The sequence below is a fragment of the Phyllobates terribilis genome, unplaced genomic scaffold, assembly GCF_046119375.1.
Source record: "Phyllobates terribilis strain yellow unplaced genomic scaffold, ASM4611937v1 Scaffold_160__1_contigs__length_4322635, whole genome shotgun sequence".
Classification (NCBI taxonomy): Eukaryota; Metazoa; Chordata; class Amphibia; order Anura; family Dendrobatidae; genus Phyllobates; species Phyllobates terribilis.
This window is the reverse complement of record NW_027362920.1, coordinates 3976101-3991863: the sequence shown is the minus strand read 5'-3', so window position 1 is coordinate 3991863 and position 15763 is coordinate 3976101. Positions and strand designations below refer to the sequence as shown.

Genomic DNA, 15763 nt, shown 5'->3' with positions numbered 1-15763 from the left:
GCAGCAGCAGGAGAGGTATGTAATCAGGAGCCCTCCTGCTAAGGGTAGACAGCTGCTCGTTCCACCCCACCCCCCGCCTTAATTGGTTCTCCTCCCTTCCAACGGTGTTGAGGCGGGTGGGAACAGCAGGGGGTGAAGGTGCTGTGTTTAAAGAGGTGGAGTTATGCAGATCTAAAACGCGTGGATTGCTGCAGCAGCAAGCCGAAAAGTGCAGGCATGTAAGGGATCTAGAGGTTGACAACATGTCTTCTTAACGGGAGTCCAGGAGCTCATCTCCACAAATGGACTTTTCAGGATCCTTGGGTGGCTCCGTAGTTTGAAACCAATTCTGGTTATCGCTTCTCGGCCTTTTGGCTAAGATCAAGTGTAGTATCTGTTCTTATCAGTTTAATATCTGATACGTCCCCTATCTGGGGACCATATATTAAATGGATTTTTAGAACAGGGAGATGGAAAAAGAGCTTGCTCTGTCCACTCCACGCATTGACCTGGTATTGCAGTATCTCCAGGACCGGTGCACCCCTTCTTTAATGCAGTTTCTAAAATCAGAAAGAATTGAATTCAATGTTTTTTGTTCATTTTGCTTGTTTGTCGGATTTTGGGATGGACTCTTTGGCTTTGCTTTTCTTCTCCTCATTGGATTTTTCATGTTCAAAGTTGCAGAAGCCAGATTACAAGCTCATTTTGGTTCAACTTCAGCAACTGTGCATTGCATTGCCATGTAATGTGATGCAATGCTATCTTTCTAGCTCTCCCTTTTTACTTCCTTTTGGATAAACAGACATATTAGGCAAGCATTTTGGAGCTTTTACCTAAATAACTACAGGTGGTGAGATAAGCTGCACAATATAATTGACCTTTCAGTATATTGTTGCACACACACCATCTATTTAGCAAATGCCCTTGTTATCAACAGCAGCCTTTTAAACTCACCTGAGCTAACAGGTATGTGCGCTGGTTACTCTGCTGCGCTTAAAATTTCTTTTTTGGTTTGCTACAATGCCTTTTCTGAAACGTTGTCTCCTTCTGCTGGAACACTGACTTCTTTCATTTAATGCCTGCAGACTATAAAAGAGAACCCAACCCAAAAAGTTTGGTTGATTAGTCTGTGGCATTCTGTTAAACTGTTGCTTATGGCGGTCTCTGTGAGCTTCTCAGCGACATTCAGCCAGCCAGGTATCCTGCCTGCAGTAGATGGAATGTGGCAATGGAACGCTGGCTGCGCGTGTCATAATAGGCTCTGAGCCTTTATATACCTGTGCACAGCAGCAGCCACCTTCAGTCTGCTGCTGGACAGCCAGCAGCAGCAGCAGCAGGAGAGGTATGTAATCAGGAGCCCTCCTGCTAAGGGTAGACAGCTGCTCGTTCCACCCCACCCCCCGCCTTAATTGGTTCTCCTCCCTTCCAACGGTGTTGAGGCGGGTGGGAACAGCAGGGGGTGAAGGTGCTGTGTTTAAAGAGGTGGAGTTATGCAGATCTAAAACGCGTGGATTGCAGCAGCAGCAAGCCGAAAAGTGCAGGCATGTAAGGGATCTAGAGGTTGACAACATGTCTTCTTAACGGGAGTCCAGGAGCTCATCTCCACAAATGGACTTTTCAGGATCCTTGGGTGGCTCCGTAGTTTGAAACCAATTCTGGTTATCGCTTCTCGGCCTTTTGGCTAAGATCAAGTGTAGTATCTGTTCTTATCAGTTTAATATCTGATACATCCCCTATCTGGGGACCATATATTAAATGGATTTTTAGAACAGGGAGATGGAAAAAGAGCTTGCTCTGTCCACTCCACGCATTGACCTGGTATTGCAGTATCTCCAGGACCGGTGCACCCCTTCTTTAATGCAGTTTCTAAAATCAGAAAGTATTGAATTCAATGTTTTTTGTTCATTTTGCTTGTTTGTCGGATTTTGGGATGGACTCTTTGGCTTTGCTTTTCTTCTCCTCATTGGATTTTTCATGTTCAAAGTTGCAGAAGCCAGATTACAAGCTCATTTTGGTTCAACTTCAGCAACTGTGCATTGCATTGCCATGTAATGTGATGCAATGCTATCTTTCTAGCTCTCCCTTTTTACTTCCTTTTGGATAAACAGACATATTAGGCAAGCATTTTGGAGCTTTCACCTAAATAACTACAGGTGGTGAGATAAGCTGCACAATATAATTGACCTTTCAGTATATTGTTGCACACACACCATCTATTTAGCAAATGCCCTTGTTATCAACAGCAGCCTTTTAAACTCACCTGAGCTAACAGGTATGTGCGCTGGTTACTCTGCTGCGCTTAAAATTTCTTTTTTGGTTTGCTACAATGCCTTTTCTGAAACGTTGTCTCCTTCTGCTGGAACACTGACTTCTTTCATTTAATGCCTGCAGACTATAAAAGAGAACCCAACCCAAAAAGTTTGGTTGATTAGTCTGTGGCATTCTGTTAAACTGTTGCTTATGGCGGTCTCTGTGAGCTTCTCAGCAACATTCAGCCAGCCAGGTATCCTGCCTGCAGTAGATGGAATGTGGCAATGGAACGCTGGCTGCGCGTGTCATAATAGGCTCTGAGCCTTTATATACCTGTGCACAGCAGCAGCCACCTTCAGTCTGCTGCTGGACAGCCAGCAGCAGCAGCAGCAGGAGAGGTATGTAATCAGGAGCCCTCCTGCTAAGGGTAGACAGCTGCTCGTTCCACCCCACCCCCCGCCTTAATTGGTTCTCCTCCCTTCCAACGGTGTTGAGGCGGGTGGGAACAGCAGGGGGTGAAGGTGCTGTGTTTAAAGAGGTGGAGTTATGCAGATCTAAAACGCGTGGATTGCAGCAGCAGCAAGCCGAAAAGTGCAGGCATGTAAGGGATCTAGAGGTTGACAACATGTCTTCTTAACGGGAGTCCAGGAGCTCATCTCCACAAATGGACTTTTCAGGATCCTTGGGTGGCTCCGTAGTTTGAAACCAATTCTGGTTATCGCTTCTCGGCCTTTTGGCTAAGATCAAGTGTAGTATCTGTTCTTATCAGTTTAATATCTGATACGTCCCCTATCTGGGGACCATATATGAAATGGATTTTTAGAACAGGGAGATGGAAAAAGAGCTTGCTCTGTCCACTCCACGCATTGACCTGGTATTGCAGTATCTCCAGGACCGGTGCACCCCTTCTTTAATGCAGTTTCTAAAATCAGAAAGAATTGAATTCAATGTTTTTTGTTCATTTTGCTTGTTTGTCGGATTTTGGGATGGACTCTTTGGCTTTGCTTTTCTTCTCCTCATTGGATTTTTCATGTTCAAAGTTGCAGAAGCCAGATTACAAGCTCATTTTGGTTCAACTTCAGCAACTGTGCATTGCATTGCCATGTAATGTGATGCAATGCTATCTTTCTAGCTCTCCCTTTTTACTTCCTTTTGGATAAACAGACATATTAGGCAAGCATTTTGGAGCTTTCACCTAAATAACTACAGATGGTGAGATAAGCTGCACAATATAATTGACCTTTCAGTATATTGTTGCACACACACCATCTATTTAGCAAATGCCCTTGTTATCAACAGCAGCCTTTTAAACTCACCTGAGCTAACAGGTATGTGCGCTGGTTACTCTGCTGCGCTTAAAATTTCTTTTTTGGTTTGCTACAATGCCTTTTCTGAAACGTTGTCTCCTTCTGCTGGAACACTGACTTCTTTCATTTAATGCCTGCAGACTATAAAAGAGAACCCAACCCAAAAAGTTTGGTTGATTAGTCTGTGGCATTCTGTTAAACTGTTGCTTATGGCGGTCTCTGTGAGCTTCTCAGCGACATTCAGCCAGCCAGGTATCCTGCCTGCAGTAGATGGAATGTGGCAATGGAACGCTGGCTGCGCGTGTCATAATAGGCTCTGAGCCTTTATATACCTGTGCACAGCAGCAGCCACCTTCAGTCTGCTGCTGGACAGCCAGCAGCAGCAGCAGCAGGAGAGGTATGTAATCAGGAGCCCTCCTGTTAAGGGTAGACAGCTGCTCGTTCCACCCCACCCCCCGCCTTAATTGGTTCTCCTCCTTTCCAACGGTGTTGAGGCGGGTGGGAACAGCAGGGGGTGAAGGTGCTGTGTTTAAAGAGGTGGAGTTATGCAGATCTAAAACGCGTGGATTGCAGCAGCAGCAAGCCGAAAAGTGCAGGCATGTAAGGGATCTAGAGGTTGACAACATGTCTTCTTAACGGGAGTCCAGGAGCTCATCTCCACAAATGGACTTTTCAGGATCCTTGGGTGGCTCCGTAGTTTGAAACCAATTCTGGTTATCGCTTCTCGGCCTTTTGGCTAAGATCAAGTGTAGTATCTGTTCTTATCAGTTTAATATCTGATACGTCCCCTATCTGGGGACCATATATTAAATGGATTTTTAGAACAGGGAGATGGAAAAAGAGCTTGCTCTGTCCACTCCACGCATTGACCTGGTATTGCAGTATCTCCAGGACCGGTGCACCCCTTCTTTAATGCAGTTTCTAAAATCAGAAAGAATTGAATTCAATGTTTTTTGTTCATTTTGCTTGTTTGTCGGATTTTGGGATGGACTCTTTGGCTTTGCTTTTCTTCTCCTCATTGGATTTTTCATGTTCAAAGTTGCAGAAGCCAGATTACAAGCTCATTTTGGTTCAACTTCAGCAACTGTGCATTGCATTGCCATGTAATGTGATGCAATGCTATCTTTCTAGCTCTCCCTTTTTACTTCCTTTTGGATAAACAGACATATTAGGCAAGCATTTTGGAGCTTTCACCTAAATAACTACAGGTGGTGAGATAAGCTGCACAATATAATTGACCTTTCAGTATATTGTTGCACACACACCATCTATTTAGCAAATGCCCTTGTTATCAACAGCAGCCTTTTAAACTCACCTGAGCTAACAGGTATGTGCGCTGGTTACTCTGCTGCGCTTAAAATTTCTTTTTTGGTTTGCTACAATGCCTTTTCTGAAACGTTGTCTCCTTCTGCTGGAACACTGACTTCTTTCATTTAATGCCTGCAGACTATAAAAGAGAACCCAACCCAAAAAGTTTGGTTGATTAGTCTGTGGCATTCTGTTAAACTGTTGCTTATGGCGGTCTCTGTGAGCTTCTCAGCGACATTCAGCCAGCCAGGTATCCTGCCTGCAGTAGATGGAATGTGGCAATGGAACGCTGGCTGCGCGTGTCATAATAGGCTCTGAGCCTTTATATACCTGTGCACAGCAGCAGCCACCTTCAGTCTGCTGCTGGACAGCCAGCAGCAGCAGCAGCAGGAGAGGTATGTAATCAGGAGCCCTCCTGCTAAGGGTAGACAGCTGCTCGTTCCACCCCACCCCCCGCCTTAATTGGTTCTCCTCCCTTCCAACGGTGTTGAGGCGGGTGGGAACAGCAGGGGGTGAAGGTGCTGTGTTTAAAGAGGTGGAGTTATGCAGATCTAAAACGCGTGGATTGCAGCAGCAGCAAGCCGAAAAGTGCAGGCATGTAAGGGATCTAGAGGTTGACAACATGTCTTCTTAACGGGAGTCCAGGAGCTCATCTCCACAAATGGACTTTTCAGGATCCTTGGGTGGCTCCGTAGTTTGAAACCAATTCTGGTTATCGCTTCTCGGCCTTTTGGCTAAGATCAAGTGTAGTATCTGTTCTTATCAGTTTAATATCTGATACGTCCCCTATCTGGGGACCATATATTAAATGGATTTTTAGAACAGGGAGATGGAAAAAGAGCTTGCTCTGTCCACTCCACGCATTGACCTGGTATTGCAGTATCTCCAGGACCAGTGCACCCCTTCTTTAATGCAGTTTCTAAAATCAGAAAGAATTGAATTCAATGTTTTTTGTTCATTTTGCTTGTTTGTCGGATTTTGGGATGGACTCTTTGGCTTTGCTTTTCTTCTCCTCATTGGATTTTTCATGTTCAAAGTTGCAGAAGCCAGATTACAAGCTCATTTTGGTTCAACTTCATCAACTGTGCATTGCATTGCCATGTAATGTGATGCAATGCTATCTTTCTAGCTCTCCCTTTTTACTTCCTTTTGGATAAACAGACATATTAGGCAAGCATTTTGGAGCTTTCACCTAAATAACTACAGGTGGTGAGATAAGCTGCACAATATAATTGACCTTTCAGTATATTGTTGCACACACACCATCTATTTAGCAAATGCCCTTGTTATCAACAGCAGCCTTTTAAACTCACCTGAGCTAACAGGTATGTGCGCTGGTTACTCTGCTGCGCTTAAAATTTCTTTTTTGGTTTGCTACAATGCCTTTTCTGAAACGTTGTCTCCTTCTGCTGGAACACTGACTTCTTTCATTTAATGCCTGCAGACTATAAAAGAGAACCCAACCCAAAAAGTTTGGTTGATTAGTCTGTGGCATTCTGTTAAACTGTTGCTTATGGCGGTCTCTGTGAGCTTCTCAGCGACATTCAGCCAGCCAGGTATCCTGCCTGCAGTAGATGGAATGTGGCAATGGAACGCTGGCTGCGCGTGTCATAATAGGCTCTGAGCCTATATATACCTGTGCACAGCAGCAGCCACCTTCAGTCTGCTGCTGGACAGCCAGCAGCAGCAGCAGCAGGAGAGGTATGTAATCAGGAGCCCTCCTGCTAAGGGTAGACAGCTGCTCGTTCCACCCCACCCCCCACCTTAATTGGTTCTCCTCCCTTCCAACGGTGTTGAGGCGGGTGGGAACAGCAGGGGGTGAAGGTGCTGTGTTTAAAGAGGTGGAGTTATGCAGATCTAAAACGCGTGGATTGCAGCAGCAGCAAGCCGAAAAGTGCAGGCATGTAAGGGATCTAGAGGTTGACAACATGTCTTCTTAACGGGAGTCCAGGAGCTCATCTCCACAAATGGACTTTTCAGGATCCTTGGGTGGCTCCGTAGTTTGAAACCAATTCTGGTTATCGCTTCTCGGCCTTTTGGCACGATCTGTAGTGGGTTGTGACATTGGGCTGAAGGTTACTGTGGTGGCAGAACCGATTCTTGGCCTTTGGAGATATCCAGTGCTGCTTTTGGGAATCGGTGCTAAAGCTGCAGTGCCTTTTCTTTACGGAGGACGGTGTGTTGGAGGGAGGACGAACTTCGTGGAGGCTGCGATCCGTGTGTGATATTTTCCTTGGTATCTGGAAAAGAAGAGGAAAATCATGGAGACAAGGAGAAACCCTGGAGGAAGGAAGGAGAATCAAGCAAGCAACCCGAATGATTATTTCTCGGAGGAGCATCCGCTGAAGGACACCATCAGGTTCGTGGTTGCTCCTGACCACCGGCAGGTGAAAGATTCTCAATTTATTTTCAATGTTATTTGTAAGCTCTTGAAGATCGACAAGGAGCATCTTTTTTGCTTTCAATCTTTTTTTTCTCGAGGACTTTATGATGTTACGCTTAATAAAGCCTCGCAGTGTGAAAGTGCCTACGCTCTTTATGAAGTAAATAAAGAGAAGGTAGAGCTGGAGGGGGTGAAAGTAATCCCCTCTTTTCAGTTTTCAATGAAAGTACTGACGATTCATTTGTTTAGTCCATTTATTACAGACTCTGAGGTTGAAAGTTACCTATCAATGTATTGTGACAAAATCATCCCTAAGAGACGCGGGGAAACACAGTTTGGAGTGTGGAACGGGAAACGTGTGTATGTGGTATCATTTAGGAAGAACCCGAATGAGGAGGGGGGCGTGTCCAGACCTCCGCCGCAGGTTTATATCAACTATAGCCGCGGTTATTTATTCTTCCCAGGGATGCCACACTACTGCCGTGTGTGTAAAAAATATGGACATCTGGATGCAGAATGTAACAAGTGTTTTAGTTGCATGGGTACTCCTCACCAGATGGATGAGTGCCCTAAAAATAAGAAAAAGGATGTAGAGGAGATGGACACATCGCCTGAAGAACAGCAACAAGAAGCTAAAGACGATGTGGAAGCAGGCATTGCTGCTGAAGAGGAAAAAGGGGAAGAGGAGAAAGAAAGGAGTGAGAAGGAGGAGACAGAAAGAAAGAGAAAAGAGGAAGAGGAGGGACGGGCAATGAAGGAGAAGAAGAAGGAGGAACGGGTTAAAAAATCACAAGAAGAAGAGGAAAGGAAGTTGGAAGAAAGGAAGAGAAAGAAGGAAGAGGAAAAACAGAAGAGGATAGAGGACATAGAAAAAAGGGCCATGGAGATAAAGAAACAGATGGAAAGGAAAAAGAGAGAAGAGCAGAAGAAAGAAGATAAGAAGAAAGAAGATAAGAATGAAAAGAAGAAGATAGAAGAACAGAAGAAAGAAGATCAGAAGAGAGAAGAGAAGAGTCAAATGTTGCAAGAAATTTCTCCACTAAGTAAAGGGAGTAGTTGTGGAGGGGAAAGTGATATTCCAGAAGTAGTGGAGTCCACTCCTACTAATTCCCTGTCGCAGAGCTTACCTTGCGCGCAGGTACAAATGGACTGCACAGAAAAATCTCTAAAAAGAAGTGTGGATAGAAGTGATAATGAAGGAATACCATGTGGTGGGAAAGTAAAGGCATTAGAAGCAACAAGTCTGCTGGGGAGTGTGTCATCTTCGGATGTATCAGATCTGGAGGTAGACCCATCTTCTCCGGCAGTAGAGAATGAGGGCGGAGGGAAGAGCCCTGCACTAAATGTTAGAAGATGATCCGCTCAATGTCCCTGAATGTTCAGGGGTTTAACGACCTATATAAGAGAACTGCTTTATATGATTTTTTAAATAATGAAAATATTGATTTTATCTTTCTACAAGAATGTAATTTGACAAAAAAAATAAGCTATGAATATTTACAGGGTATATGGAAGGGTAACTTATGCTTTTCTGGTGGGAACGAGTCAAAAAGTGATGGTGTGGGGTTTTTATGCTCTAAAGATTGGGAGATTGTAAATTATGAAGAGATATACCCTGGGAGGATTTTAAGAATTGATGTGCAGAAAAATGGGAAGAAAGTGAGGTGTTTTAATGTGTATGCAAATGCAGAAAAAGCCTTGAGATTACATTTGTTTGAACTGTTGCAGCTGTTTTTACCTGGAGTAGATCCATTAGTTTTAGGTGGGGATTTTAATTGTCATTTAAAAAATGTAAAAGATGGGTCAGCTTCATGTCTTAGAAATATTTTAGCAGCTTTTAATCTTAAAGATACATGGGCATTAGATGGACAAAAAAAGGAGCATGAAGTCACTTGGGTGGGGAGAGGTGTTTCATCCAGAATAGATTATATTTTTATATCTCAAGCCCTAACATGCTCAGGTTTTAAAACGCATTCAACACCTTTTTCAGATCATAAAATAATAGAATGTAGTTTTAAAATAGAATCAGATGTGGATAAAAGACCGTCACACTGGAAATTTAATGTATCCCTACTACAAGACGAGGTGGTTATGGAAGGTTTTAAAAAGCTGTATGAAAAACTGAAGCTAAAAAAAACGTTTTTTAAATCTATTTTTAATTGGTGGGATTTTGTCAAGAAGGAGGTAAAAATATTTTTTATTAAAGAAGGAAAGAAGAAAGCTGCTGCAAAACGTATTTTTTATAATGATCTTAATGCTAAACTGCAATGTTTTTTCACCTCGAAAATAACGGATGTGATCTGCAGGAGGCGATCCGAACAACAAAAGAAAAGATCCAAAACTGCCTGAAAGAAAAAGGTAAAGAAATTATTTTTAATTCCCGAGTAAAAGTTTTAGACGAGGATGAAAAATGCACAAAATTCTTTTTTAAAAAAATATGTGACAAGAAGGATTATATGAAGGTTTTGGAAGGAGAAACAAGTTTGGAGGGGAAGAAGATGAAAGCAAAAGAATTTTATGATGATTTATTTTCTGTTAAAAACACGGATGTGTCTCTAAAAAAACATTTTTTAGAAGGACTGGAAAAAAATTTTAATGCGGAAGATAAATCTTTTTTAATAGGGAATTTTACTAAAGAGGAAGTTTTTAATACAATTAATACGCTACAAAATAACAAAACGCCGGGAGCAGATGGACTACCTGTTGAATTTTACAAGTGTTTATGGGAGATCATGGGTGAGGATTTTTATGAAGTAATTTTAGAAGCAGAAGCATCTTTTAGTGTCCCAGAGTCGTGGTGGGAGGGTCTTATTGTTTTATTATTTAAGAAAGGAAATAAAGAACTGATTAAAAATTGGAGACCAATAACCCTTTTAAATACGGACTGTAAGGTATATGCAAAGTTACTAGCAAATAGATTAAAAAAGGTAATCGGCTCAGTAATAGAAGTGGATCAGACGTGTGCAGTGCCAAATCGGAGAATCAGCGACTCATTGATTTTAATCAGGGATGTTTTATGGGATGTTTTAGACAGAAAACAAAAGCTTGCTCTAATTACTTTGGATTTTGAAAAAGCGTACGATAGAGTTGCCCATGATTTTTTATTTGCAGTTTTAGAGAAAATGGGATGCCCGGATGTTTTTAGCAAACGTATTAAATCTCTTTACAAATCATGTTTTAGCAAAATATCTATTAATGGTTTTTTATCTGATAATGTAAAAATAAACTGTGGCGTTAAACAGGGGTGTCCCTTATCCCCTATTCTTTTTATTTGTGCAATTGAACCACTTTTAGCAGCTTTTAGGAGAGATAAGGTAATCAATGGTTTTTTTATTCCCGGGAGTTGCAATGAACAAGTTAAAGTGGTGGCATATATGGATGATGTGACGGTTTTAGTTAAAGACACTAGAAGCATGAACAGAGCCATAAGAACAGTGGATTGGTTTGGGGGCGCATCGGGTTTTAAAATTAACATGGAAAAATCTGGTATTTTAACTGTTGGTGATTTTATTGTAGATTCTGAGTGTAAATTAACAAGAATGAATGAAGTAAAAATTTTAGGTATTTATTTCTCAGAGTCAGGTGGTAATGTAAGAAATTGGGAGTCTCTGCTGGAAAGAGTTAAGAAAAAGATTACTTTCTGGCAGTTGAGAGATCTTACCCTGGAAGGAAAAATTTTAATTATTAGACAGGTTTTACTCCCAATGTTTTTATATGTCTCAACAGTTTTTATCCCCCAAAATAATATCATGAAGAGAGTTATTAAGGTATGTTTTAATTTTTTATGGAGATCCAAGATGGAAAGAGTAAAGAGAGAGGAGATATATAAATCAAAGAAAAAAGGTGGGAAAGGTTTTCCGGATATTAGGTCCTTTTTATATGCAAAGTATGTAGCGAACTGTGTATGCACTTTATTAGGACCAGGCTCTAAGCTAAAGTTGTTTTCTATATATAATTTAGGTTTCTATATTAGAAATTATAAATGGTTGGAGATGTCTCTAAATAGGCCTTATAGGTTTTTACCTCCAGGAAATTATATTGTTTAAGGAAAAATTTTAAGAGATTTTAAACTTAAGATGGTCGAAATAAATGTTCTTAAATGCCATAAAAAAATCCTAAAAATCCTGGAAGAGAGAATAGGTATCAGTCCTGTGGAACATTTTTCATTCAAAATTGTGGAAAGAATCTGGATGAATGTAAATTATAGTGTGTTATCTAATGAACACAGGGATTTACTCTGGTGTATAGTAAAAGACTGCCTGCCAACCCGTGAGTTCCAACACAGGCGTGGGTTGGTAAGATCTGAAGTGTGCCCAAGATCCAGGTGTGGGAATAGTGAAACACCCATGCACATCTTCTGGAATTGTAATTTTGCACAGACAATATGGAGGAAAGTGTGCAATATAGTGAGAGCTGTGAGTACTGTTAATTTTTTGGATTTTAACAGAGTATTTTATGGGATGGGGATAAGAGAGGAGGATTTTAAAATTGTATGGATTATTATTGCATGTGTGAAGGCGGCATTGTGGAAAGCAAGGAACATTTTAGTGTTTAAACATAAGGAAGTAACAGTCGACCAGTGTATTAAATTATGTCTAAGTTATTTGTACATGTTTTTCTGGAGGGACAAAATGACGCTTGGCAAGGTGAAAGCAAATGAGAAATGGAAACAATGTAAATGGAATGAACTTACCTTGTAAGATTTGATTTTTTGAAAACCTGTGGAAAAACAAAAAAAGAAGAACAAAAACAAACAAAAAAAAATAGCCAAAACTATATAATTTTTAAAAAAAAAAAAAAAAAAGAGGGAAAAAATAAATAAATATATATATATAAAAGAAAAAGAAAATAAAAGATTTGGAGAAGTATTAAAATTGGTAGAATGCACGATGATGGATTTGAGTCTTCTTATGTTTTTGTTGATTCCAAGACTTTGTAATCTGAGTGTAAAAAAAAAAAAAAAAAAAAAAATCTTTTGAAAAGGCAGTTTTTTCCTTGGGCTGCCCTAGTAAATTGATGCATATTACACACTGGTTTGGTGCACTTGTTAGTACGCCAGGTGGCTCATAGAGTTATCTGATGGAAAACATGGCCCTCCAGGATTGAAGTCACTAGGCTGGGTAAGTGTGAGGGCTTTGGAGCAATGTGCCCCAGGAGTAGGCGCCCTGGTGGGAGTCCAAGCTTACTGGGACTGGGAACCCCAGAAAGACTTGGCTTCATAGCACGCCGCACCTTTGCCAATCATACTTTCTGAGCAACCCCCCCTATTCCTGGCCTCCGGGCTAGGAAGGGGAATTTTTATAAACCCGGTCGGAGGTCCGGTCAGCTTTGGGCTGAGAAACCAACACAGGCTCCAGCTCCGCTAGGGTGGCAGCCTAGATGGAAGCTGGGAGCACGAAAACGGCTCTTCTCCGGCTTCGGCTAGGGAGAGCATCGGAGATCCCTGACCCTCGCTGTGGCCTTCTGGCTCGGAGGGATGGGGATGGTTTATTGGGGACCCTCTCCTCCGGGAAGGGTCCACATGAATCCTCGCCTCGTGCGCTGTTTTGGTGTGACTTCGGTCACATTTTTCAGTGCCTTGGATGCAGCTTCAATCAAAAAAAAATCTGTTCTTATCAGTTTAATATCTGATACGTCCCCTATCTGGGGACCATATATTAAATGGATTTTTAGAACAGGGAGATGGAAAAAGAGCTTGCTCTGTCCACTCCACGCATTGACCTGGTATTGCAGTATCTCCAGGACCGGTGCACCCCTTCTTTAATGCAGTTTCTAAAATCAGAAAGAATTGAATTCAATGTTTTTTGTTCATTTTGCTTGTTTGTCGGATTTTGGGATGGACTCTTTGGCTTTGCTTTTCTTCTCCTCATTGGATTTTTCATGTTCAAAGTTGCAGAAGCCAGATTACAAGCTCATTTTGGTTCAACTTCAGCAACTGTGCATTGCATTGCCATGTAATGTGATGCAATGCTATCTTTCTAGCTCTCCCTTTTTACTTCCTTTTGGATAAACAGACATATTAGGCAAGCATTTTGGAGCTTTCACCTAAATAACTACAGGTGGTGAGATAAGCTGCACAATATAATTGACCTTTCAGTATATTGTTGCACACACACCATCTATTTAGCAAATGCCCTTGTTATCAACAGCAGCCTTTTAAACTCACCTGAGCTAACAGGTATGTGCGCTGGTTACTCTGCTGCGCTTAAAATTTCTTTTTTGGTTTGCTACAATGCCTTTTCTGAAACGTTGTCTCCTTCTGCTGGAACACTGACTTCTTTCATTTAATGCCTGCAGACTATAAAAGAGAACCCAACCCAAAAAGTTTGGTTGATTAGTCTGTGGCATTCTGTTAAACTGTTGCTTATGGCGGTCTCTGTGAGCTTCTCAGCGACATTCAGCCAGCCAGGTATCCTGCCTGCAGTAGATGGAATGTGGCAATGGAACGCTGGCTGCGCGTGTCATAATAGGCTCTGAGCCTTTATATACCTGTGCACAGCAGCAGCCACCTTCAGTCTGCTGCTGGACAGCCAGCAGCAGCAGGAGAGGTATGTAATCAGGAGCCCTCCTGCTAAGGGTAGACAGCTGCTCGTTCCACCCCACCCCCCGCCTTAATTGGCTCTCCTCCCTTCCAACGGTGTTGAGGCGGGTGGGAACAGCAGGGGGTGAAGGTGCTGTGTTTAAAGAGGTGGAGTTATGCAGATCTAAAACGCGTGGATTGCAGCAGCAGCAAGCCGAAAAGTGCAGGCATGTAAGGGATCTAGAGGTTGACAACATGTCTTCTTAACGGGAGTCCAGGAGCTCATCTCCACAAATGGACTTTTCAGGATCCTTGGGTGGCTCCGTAGTTTGAAACCAATTCTGGTTATCGCTTCTCGGCCTTTTGGCTAAGATCAAGTGTAGTATCTGTTCTTATCAGTTTAATATCTGATACGTCCCCTATCTGGGGACCATATATTAAATAGATTTTTAGAACAGGGAGATGGAAAAAGAGCTTGCTCTGTCCACTCCACGCATTGACCTGGTATTGCAGTATCTCCAGGACCGGTGCACCCCTTCTTTAATGCAGTTTCTAAAATCAGAAAGAATTGAATTCAATGTTTTTTGTTCATTTTGCTTGTTTGTCGGATTTTGGGATGGACTCTTTGGCTTTGCTTTTCTTCTCCTCGTTGGATTTTTCATGTTCAAAGTTGCAGAAGCCAGATTACAAGCTCATTTTGGTTCAACTTCAGCAACTGTGCATTGCATTGCCATGTAATGTGATGCAATGCTATCTTTCTAGCTCTCCCTTTTTACTTCCTTTTGGATAAACAGACATATTAGGCAAGCATTTTGGAGCTTTCACCTAAATAACTACAGGTGGTGAGATAAGCTGCACAATATAATTGACCTTTCAGTATATTGTTGCACACACACCATCTATTTAGCAAATGCCCTTGTTATCAACAGCAGCCTTTTAAACTCACCTGAGCTAACAGGTATGTGCGCTGGTTACTCTGCTGCGCTTAAAATTTCTTTTTTGGTTTGCTACAATGCCTTTTCTGAAACGTTGTCTCCTTCTGCTGGAACACTGACTTCTTTCATTTAATGCCTGCAGACTATAAAAGAGAACCCAACCCAAAAAGTTTGGTTGATCAGTCTGTGGCATTCTGTTAAACTGTTGCTTATGGCGGTCTCTGTGAGCTTCTCAGCGACATTCAGCCAGCCAGGTATCCTGCCTGCAGTAGATGGAATGTGGCAATGGAACGCTGGCTGCGCGTGTCATAATAGGCTCTGAGCCTTTATATACCTGTGCACAGCAGCAGCCACCTTCAGTCTGCTGCTGGACAGCCAGCAGCAGCAGCAGCAGGAGAGGTATGTAATCAGGAGCCCTCCTGCTAAGGGTAGACAGCTGCTCGTTCCACCCCACCCCCCGCCTTAATTGGTTCTCCTCCCTTCCAACGGTGTTGAGGCGGGTGGGAACAGCAGGGGGTGAAGGTGCTGTGTTTAAAGAGGTGGAGTTATGCAGATCTAAAACGCGTGGATTGCAGCAGCAGCAAGCCGAAAAGTGCAGGCGTGTAAGGGATCTAGAGGTTGACAACATGTCTTCTTAACGGGAGTCCAGGAGCTCATCTCCACAAATGGACTTTTCAGGATCCTTGGGTGGCTCCGTAGTTTGAAACCAATTCTGGTTATCGCTTCTCGGCCTTTTGGCTAAGATCAAGTGTAGTATCTGTTCTTATCAGTTTAATATCTGATACGTCCCCTATCTGGGGACCATATATTAAATGGATTTTTAGAACAGGGAGATGGAAAAAGAGCTTGCTCTGTCCACTCCACGCATTGACCTGGTATTGCAGTAACTCCAGGACCGGTGCACCCCTTCTTTAATGCAGTTTCTAAAATCAGAAAGAATTGAATTCAATGTTTTTTGTTCATTTTGCTTGTTTGTCGGATTTTGGGATGGACTCTTTGGCTTTGCTTTTCTTCTCCTCATTGGATTTTTCATGTTCAAAGTTGCAGAAGCCAGATTACAAGCTCATTTTGGTTCAACTTC

The 15763-nt window shown here is 42.3% G+C and overlaps 8 non-coding genes across 8 annotated transcripts; all 8 read left to right on the top strand.

Annotated features, from left to right (window-relative positions):
* The first annotated feature begins 334 nt into the window (after nucleotides 1–334).
* LOC141207811 (U2 spliceosomal RNA) lies at nucleotides 335–525 on the top strand. The gene has a single exon (XR_012278134.1). It is a non-coding gene; the product is annotated as a U2 spliceosomal RNA (small nuclear RNA).
* Nucleotides 526–1640: 1115 nt separating this feature from the next.
* Nucleotides 1641–1831, top strand: LOC141207156 (U2 spliceosomal RNA). The gene has a single exon (XR_012277578.1). It is a non-coding gene; the product is annotated as a U2 spliceosomal RNA (small nuclear RNA).
* A 1115-nt stretch (nucleotides 1832–2946) lies between these two features.
* Nucleotides 2947–3137, top strand: LOC141207136 (U2 spliceosomal RNA). The gene has a single exon (XR_012277559.1). It is a non-coding gene; the product is annotated as a U2 spliceosomal RNA (small nuclear RNA).
* A 1115-nt stretch (nucleotides 3138–4252) lies between these two features.
* Nucleotides 4253–4443, top strand: LOC141207810 (U2 spliceosomal RNA). Its single transcript, XR_012278133.1, has one exon. It is a non-coding gene; the product is annotated as a U2 spliceosomal RNA (small nuclear RNA).
* A 1115-nt stretch (nucleotides 4444–5558) lies between these two features.
* On the top strand, nucleotides 5559–5749 carry LOC141207474 (U2 spliceosomal RNA). Its single transcript, XR_012277811.1, has one exon. It is a non-coding gene; the product is annotated as a U2 spliceosomal RNA (small nuclear RNA).
* A 7051-nt stretch (nucleotides 5750–12800) lies between these two features.
* Nucleotides 12801–12985, top strand: LOC141207256 (U2 spliceosomal RNA). Its single transcript, XR_012277673.1, has one exon. It is a non-coding gene; the product is annotated as a U2 spliceosomal RNA (small nuclear RNA).
* A 1109-nt stretch (nucleotides 12986–14094) lies between these two features.
* LOC141207422 (U2 spliceosomal RNA) lies at nucleotides 14095–14285 on the top strand. The gene has a single exon (XR_012277760.1). It is a non-coding gene; the product is annotated as a U2 spliceosomal RNA (small nuclear RNA).
* A 1115-nt stretch (nucleotides 14286–15400) lies between these two features.
* LOC141207113 (U2 spliceosomal RNA) lies at nucleotides 15401–15591 on the top strand. The gene has a single exon (XR_012277537.1). It is a non-coding gene; the product is annotated as a U2 spliceosomal RNA (small nuclear RNA).
* Nucleotides 15592–15763: the final 172 nt, after the last annotated feature.